Genomic DNA, 8,336 nt, shown 5'->3' with positions numbered 1-8,336 from the left:
GAACTCACTCTGTAGACCAGGCTGGCCTCGAACTCAGAAATCCGCCTGCCTCTGCCTCCCAAGTGCTGGGATTAAAGGCGTGCGCCACCACCGCCCGGCCTTGTTTTGAGTTCTTACTGTGGGCCAGACATTGACTAGACACTAAGGACATAACAACCAGTATATATGGACAGAGGGGCCTACTGGGTTGGAGCTTGACACCTTATAGTGTCTGATAAGGAGCAGAGCCCTGAGATGGAGAGGAGGTGAGTGCTGGTGTCTGAGGAAGTGTCTGGATGAGAAGGATGACTATATGCATGATGAAGATGCCAAGAGCATATTCATCATGTTTCAGGAAAGGCAAAGAGCCCAGCAGGGTGGGAGTAGGCAGGACACGTCTGAGGGAGAAGGGCAGTCATAGAATGTTTTGAGCAGGAGAATCCCCTAGTCTGGCTGTGTTGTGAAAGCACAGAAAGCTGTGAATGTAGGGAAGGAACACAGGAAACAGATATAGCCTACTGCAGTGATCCTGCTGGCCCAGAGCACAGTGGTGATCATGTGGTCAGACTGCCTATGTTTTGATGGTAGAGCCTATAAGATTTGCCAGTAGATTGATGTTAGACCACAGATCTAGCTGTCTTTCTCCCCCTTCCAGAAATCAGGCCACACCTCCCTGAAGCCTGTCTTCCTGGGAGTTCTCTCATCCCTCTCGCAGCTGTGAGCAAGCCTAGACCACAGACAACCCTTGAACACAACTTCAGTCAGTGCCAGGCAGATCACATGGTATGGATCTGGCCACCTCCACTGACAACGCCAGATCAGGATGGCCTTTGTTCTTTAGAATCCAGCACTCTTTCCCACCAGCTTCTTTACTCTGGTGTGGCTGTGCCTGCTACTGGTCTCCCATGTCATGGCCTGATCATAGCTGCCCATGATCATGAGGATCTCTCCTAATAAAGTTCATCTGAAGGACAATCTTATGTCAACTTCTGTCCTTTCCAACAATTGAAATGAAGAGTCCACCGTCACATGGATAGGACGAGAGTCAAAGATAACTCTGAGATCACCAGACTGAGCTCCTGAATGTAGCATATTATTTTTATAGGGCTGGGTGGCAGTAACATTTTAAAAAATTAATTAATTAATTTTATGCATGAGTGCTCTGCTGCATTTTATTTGTTTGTTTGTTTTATGTACAAGTGCCCTGCTGCATGTCAGAAGAGGGCGTCAAATCTCATGACAGATGGTTGTGAGTCACCATGTGGCTGCTGGGAATGGAAGAGCAGCCAGTGTTCTTAACCGTTGAGTCATCTCTTCAGCTCCATCGGGGAACAGTAAGATTTTATGAGAACCATACAGTTAACTGAAAGCTAACTAAACCTTTTAGACAATGAACAGGATTTCAACAGAGGGTGTGCACCAAAGTGGGAAAGGGGCCTAGCAGGGATTACAACAGGAAGAACCCATCAACTTTGTTTTTGTTAAGCATCATTGCAACATTTTTTACAGAAGGGAAGTCCTCAGAACTACATCCTGTAGGCTAGTTAAGGGATCCAATATTATTCTCATTTACTAGCAAGAGAAATTAAAGTTGAGGAAGGCTTATTACAGCTCGCCAAGACCACTTGCTAATAAAAGGAGGAACCAGATTAAAAATGTGTGGGTTTTTTTTTGTTTTTGTTTTTGTTTTTGATGATGAAGTCCATGACTTTTCCCAACTGCACAGTATTACCATCTGCTAAGCTTTCAGACACAAAGGAAATTTGCCTTTCTTTGGGCAGGAACACTGCCAGAATGTTTGAGCAATGGGGAAATGATGTAGGCTGGATGTTTAATTGCAGAGGAGAGTCTAAGCAGAGGTTGGTTCTCCGGTTTGCTCTGGGTGTGACTCATTTCTCTGGACACATTCTGGACTCATTATTAATGCAGAATAATTCCCTGTGGCTGAGTAGTTCCTCACAGAGTTAAAAGTACCACTAAGTGACACACAGAACAGACAGCTTGTTGGCACAGAGTGGAAAAATTTTCCTCCTTCTTCATGCATTTATAAGAATACTCCATTTTCCAAGGTAATAAAATAGCAAAAGCTCTCAGGCCAATATCACCAAGCCGAAATCCAGATTGGCCTTTCTGATCACACTCTTCTGCCTGGGGCTTCCTAAACCCAGTCCTGTGGTCTTGAAGACTACAGGGTTTTCCTCAATGGAGATACAGGCTACTGAGCTCAAGTTTCCGGAGCCAGAGTGTCCCAAGCCCATGTCTGTCAGATGGCACTGCTTTTCTTTCTCAGAGGGCAGGACAGCCAGGGAGAAGCCCTGTGCCCATCCCTGGCTCCATGGCAGCAGCTCCCAGCCCCGCTCCTCAGTTCTCTTGGAACGGTCACTGTGTTCATGCTTTAAAGTAAGTGAAGAGTTTATAGCATTTCTTTTCATTCCTTGGGGTATCTGATCCAGAGCAGGATGGTGATGCTCAGTCAGTCATCCGAGACGTCTACAGATGACTGCTAAAAGGAAACACATACAGCTCCCAAAGTCAACTGTACTAAAGGGCACACTTGCCTGTGGGAGGGGGTGTCTGACAATGTCTACGACAGAGTGCACTCAGCAACTTCATGTAGGGACTCCCTTCTGCAGATGCCTTGTACTATGCAAAGGGATGTGCTTTCAAGTTACTGACTACACTACTGTTTGAACAGGTGGGAAGTGAGAGTCAACCAAAGTGTCCAGAAACGGGACTGACCAAATGCAATGCAACATTACACAGCTGTAAGGAGAACGAGGAACTTCCCTATGTAATTGTGGTGGTTTGAAAAAGAATGTCCCCTATAGGCTCACAGATTTGAATGCTTAGACACCAGGAGTGGTGCTGTTTGAAACATAGGAGGTGTGGCTTTGTTGGAGGAAGTGTGTCACTTGGAGGTGTGTTTTGAGGTTTCAAAAGTCCAAGGTAAGGCCAGAGTCAGTCAGTCAGTCAGTCAGTCTGTCTGTCTGTCTGTCTGTCTGTCTCTGTCTGTCTCTGTCTGTCTCTGTCTGTCTCTGTCTGTCTCTCTCTTTTTCTCTCTGTCTCTGGGTCAGTGTATCAGTGTGTCACTCTCAGCTACTGTTCCAGCACCTATGTGCATGCTGTCATGTTCTCTGCTGTGATGATAACAATGGACTAAACCTTTGAAAGTGTAAGCCAGACTCCAATTAGATGCTTTCTTTTATAAGAGTTGCCTTGGTCATGTTGTCCCTTCATAGCAGTAGAAAAGTGACTAAAACAGACGTCAGGGTAATTACTGCAAGCAGCCTGACCACTGCTTGATGGCAGAATGTAGACTTTGGAGCTCTGAATTAGGCAAGCAGTTGAATGTTTAGGCAGGGGCCTAACTAATGGGCCACATGAGTAGATTATAGAAGACAGTGGTGCTGGGAGAAGTGCAGATATGACAGCTGGGTTTCAAGGAAAGAAGAGTAGTGAGTGGGCTAGAGACATTCTTGTGATATTGTGGTAAGGAGTGTGGATGCTTTTTGCCTTCATCCTAAAAATCTACCTGAGAATAATTTGAAGAGTTTTGTTATTGGTGTCAGCAGAGATTTCAAGACAGGCTAGGGCTGGAGAGATGGCTCAGTGGTTAAGAGCACAGACTGTTCTTCCGAAGGTCCTGAGTTCAAATCCCAGCAACCACATGATGACTCACAACCATCCATAATGAGATCCGACGCCCTCTTCTGGTGCATCTGAAGACAGCTACAGTGTACTAGATATAATAATAATAAATAAATCTTAAAAAAAAAGACAAGCTAGTATTGACTGTGTCATGTGGTTGTTAGTAACTACTCTTATGCAGATCTATGTGAAAAAGAGTAAGCTAGGCAGAGAAAAATGCAAAATGTACAGTTTGAGAATAAAAGGAGCACCAGAAAGTATAATGGAGCTCATCGCACAAGGAGATAAAAAGTCTGAAGAAGAGCCTGATGCTAAATGAGAGTGGTGACCTCAGGACAAGACCCTATACACTACGTCCTAATGTCTGAATAGTAACGAAGGAAGGCTTCTGTGTGATGGAAGCTGCCGACAGCAGAAAGGGGATGGAAATGTAACTGAAGCGGAGGTGAGGCCCAGCTCGAGCAAGCAGCAGAATTGGCGGCTTTAGCTACAAGATTCCACTATAGTGGCAAGGCTACATGAAAGGGGTTGTGGACATTCCCTTCTCAGCAAAAGAAAAGTCCCTGCACGAGGCCCAGAGAGGTCACTGTGTGAAGCTGGACTGTGGTGGAGACTCCAGTGTGCTGGAGAGGCTGGAATTGTGAGATACCTGCCAAGGAAAGCTGCAGATCAGATGTGGAGCCAGGCCAAGACACAGAAGCATGAGAGGAGTGGGGATCTTAGGCATTAGACATGGGGGTGCAGAGGAGTTTGCTCAGCTGGTTTTCAGTCCTGCATTGGTCCAGTATTTCCTCACTGGCCTCCCTTTCCTCACTTTTGGAATGGTAATGTACACCCTGTGTATGTTCAAAGTATGTGATCTGTTTTTTATTTTGATTTTATGGGGTTACAATTAACTATAACTTTTTTCTTATTTAAAATTTTCCTTTAATTGTATATTTTCCATAGATACAATCTTTCTCAAAATTATGTACCACATAAATTTTCTTTTTTTAATTTTAAACAAATTTTTTATTAGATATTTTCTTCATTTACATTTCAAATGCTATCATGAAATTCCCCTATACCCTCTCCCAACTGTAACTCTTAAGAGAGTGCCTTGAGTCTCAGAAGAGATTCTAAACATTGGACTTTTAAACAGTGTTGAAACTGTGATAGACGATGGGTACTTTTGAAGTTGACCTGAATGCATTTTGTATAGGGAGAGGTTTTGATAGTGAGGTCTTGTTCCCCAATTGGTTCTTGATTGGCCAGTAAAGAAAGCTGGGCTGAAATATGAACTAACCAGTACCCCCTAGAGCTTGTGTCTCTAGCTGCATATGTATCAGAGTTTGGCCTAGCAGGCCATCAGTGGGAGGAGAGGCCCTTGGTCTTGCGAAGATCATATGCCCCAGTACAGGGAAATGCTAGGGCCAGGAAGCGGGAGTGGGTGGGTTGGGGAGCAAGGACGGGGGAGGGCATAGGGGACTTTCAGGATAACATTTGAAATATAAATGAAGAAAATATCTAATGAAAAATAAATAAAATAAAAAATATAACTGTTAAAAAAGAGAGTTGTATGATTTTATAGAAAACAAACGATTTGGAAAATTTTTAAAAAAATGTACAGTAAAAAAAAAAAAAAAGAAAAGAAAAAAAGAAAGCTGGGTTGAAGGTATAGGTGGGACTTCCAGGAAAAGGAGGCACAGGAAAGCTTTCTGCCATGCTTTGGAGGAAGAAGAATGCAGCAATCATGTGAGGTCTCAGGGAAAGCTGGGGCTTGTGGCCTCCACTACAGGTGGGTGGCCAAGGATGTTTGACAGGGGCCAGGTGGGACTAGCCTAAGTTTAGGGCAGGTGGAGAGACAGAGATAATAAATTGATAAGGACAGGCTTTTCCAGGAGGGAGATATCTGTGCCAAGAAGGCAAATTGTAAAGTAACAAATTGTGTGTCTTTTATCCTCGGATTCAGGGAAGCTGGAAAAGAGCTGGTAGCATGGTTACCTCCTGGAACCAAAGGTGGGCAAAGCAAAAGGGAAGATGGGTGTGGCTGGTAGCTTGGCTGATCCTGGGCAAAGGCAGTAGTGAATTTAAAACTACCTGAAACAGTTTTGTGCTATGATATGGCTATAGGCCTATGGGGGGCCAGGAAGTGGAATCTGGTGGTTTGAAAAAGAATATCCCTCATAGGCTCATATATATGAAAGCTTAGTGATCAAGGAGTGATACCATTTGAAAGGATTAGAAGGGTTGGGATGTGTGGTCTTGTTAGAGGAAGTGTATCACTGGTGCAAAGATTTGAGGTTTCAAAGGTCCCGTGACTCCCAACACTCTCCACCCAGACTTTTCATTGGGAATATCCACCAGATCCTATGATGTGGATTTAATTACTGCAGAGCTCCCAACTCCCCGGCTCTCCACCTTTCCTCTAAGGCAGCCTTATAGAACACTTCTCACTTCTCACACTGCCCACTTTCTGCATGCAGAGGGTGTGTGAGGTCAGTTAGGAATTCCAAGGACCATGTGCCATAAGAGACAAAATGCTAAGTGTGCTCTGAGCTCAGTTCCTGCTCAGGGAGGCTAGTCCTACCTGCACACCCACTCTGGAATGCATCTTGGCCTCAGCTTCTCTCAGGCTGATGGTACTCTGCTAGGGGAAGGTACTTGAGTGTGTCCTTTAAGTCACCATCTCTAACTTGCCACCGGCCTGGGGAAATAGTGTGCACTCCAGTCAGGACTGTACTTGTTTAGCAAGCATCTGTGGAACAATGACCTGTGCCCACTACTATCCATATTTAGAGGCTAAAACAGGCCTTGGAAGTATGCTGGTCCAACCCCACTTTAGAGATGAGGAAACTGATGGCCAGTGAGCAGAACTGACTGTCTCAAGGCTCTGAAGAGGTGACTTGTCTTAGCTGTACTGACCACAGTAGTTCACAGATCCATCCCCTCTGTGTTTCCCTCCCAGCTCTATGGGGCTAACCAGTCTGGTAAGGCTCTTGGAAGATAAATTAATAGTTGGCTCAAGGTAAACTCCAGAAAGTTCCCTGTCACTCTGTGCTACAGGTGACAGGTCCCACCTGCTCCTGTGGCTCCCTCTGGCATTGAGTCTACTGACCTCCCTCTGGCACATCTGGATCATGCACCTGTACTGCTGCTGTCCACCTGTGTCAGGGAAGCTCGTGGGTTGTACCTGTGGCTGGCTCCCCTGATTGAGTGTCTAGCATCAAATTTAACTTCTTTCCTGAGACCTGGGACTCCCTACTCCATGTTCTTGTGGCCGTTCTGCCCACATCCTGGTGGCCACCATGCAGACTGGCTGACACATCTTAAGTACCTCTTCCAGAGGAACCCTAACCACTGCTGGGGAAGAAACTGAATTAGGTCAGTCCCAGGGGCCACCGGCACCTCGTGCACCACAGGCAAAAACGTGTGAGGAGATGGGCCAAGGAACAAGTGCTAAAGCAGATATTAAGACTCTGCCCAGACAAGGAGATGAACCAGACTCAGTTACCAATCAATGCTGAAGCAGAACAGGGTAGAAGGCTTAAGAAGTCCCAAGAAGCAGGACAGAAACGTCTCCCACTCAAAGACATGCCTTCCCCTTCATTTAACTAAGGCCTCACTGTGCACAGGCTCTGCCCTCTGTGACCAGGATGGCTAGAGGCTGAGCCGCATAGCTAGGTTGTTGAGGTGCTTGTATATTGACACAAACTGTGCTTCCCACATCTAAGTCATAAACCATGCGGTGCGTGTGGGGTAGGGGTTTCAGGAATTGTGGGGTAGTGTGTCCAGTGTAGTCAGACTGTCAACAATGACAGATAGTGACTCCCGTCTGGTTCTGAACTCCACATACAATGTAATTGAAATGCACCTGACCTTAGGAGGAGATGGTCATGGGGTAGTTTGCCAAGAAGGTGCCTGACCCAAGGTCAACAGCTGGCACGATGGTTTCAATGGGGGCAGCTGACCTGTTGGTGCCCCTGTAGAAGCCTTTTCTTAAACTGAGAAGCATCCACCTATCACCACTGTGGTCTCCACCATCACCACCATCACCACACCCTCCTCCTCCCCCTCCTCCTCCCCCTCCTCCTCCAGTGTATATGTGATGGGGAGTTCATGTGCTATGGTGCAATCTAGAGGTCATAGAACAACTTTCTGGAGTCAGTTCTCTCCTACCTTTATGTGCACTCTCAGGCTTAAACAGCTCATCAGGCTGCCAGGGCAGGCACTTTACTGAGTCATCTTGCCAGTCCAGGGCTAGTGTTTTTATTTAAAAATACACCAATGAGCTCATTTACTCACTCCCTGTCTCCATCTCTATTCCTGTTCCATGAGAGGACACAGCCATTGGTGGGGGAAAGCCTTCACCAGAGCATTACCGTGCTAGCATCCTGCATCCAAACTTCTAGCCTCTAGTAACATGAGAAAGACATTTCTGTGGTTAGGACACGATAGTCTGTGGTATTTTGCTATGGCTTTCAGAGCAGGCTTAGACAACTAGGCTTGAGGCGGGATAGGGCAGGCCATTGAGGATGAAGAGGTTTTTCACGTTAGCCTGTGGTAGGTGGACTGGAAGTGTGGCCAGTTGGATCCCAGGGGCTTCAAGGCTCTGGCTCCTCCACAGCTGGAAAGAAGGCGTCTCCTAGGACAGTGTGTGAATCCTGAGCTTGTTCCTCCACAGCCGGAAAGAAGGCCTCTCCTAGGACAGTGTGTGAATCCTGAGCTTG

At 46.1% G+C, this 8,336-nt stretch overlaps 1 protein-coding gene across 6 annotated transcripts in view; it reads right to left on the bottom strand.

The window, feature by feature from the left end:
* Matn2 (matrilin 2) overlaps window positions 1–8,336 on the bottom strand; it is a 142,070-nt gene that overhangs the window by 15,808 nt on the left and 117,926 nt on the right. The gene's annotated exons all lie outside the window — the stretch shown is intronic.

Source organism: Mus pahari, chromosome 17, assembly GCF_900095145.1.
Source record: "Mus pahari chromosome 17, PAHARI_EIJ_v1.1, whole genome shotgun sequence".
In the NCBI taxonomy this organism is placed as follows: domain Eukaryota; kingdom Metazoa; phylum Chordata; class Mammalia; order Rodentia; family Muridae; genus Mus; species Mus pahari.
This window is presented reverse-complemented; position numbering and strand designations above follow the sequence as displayed.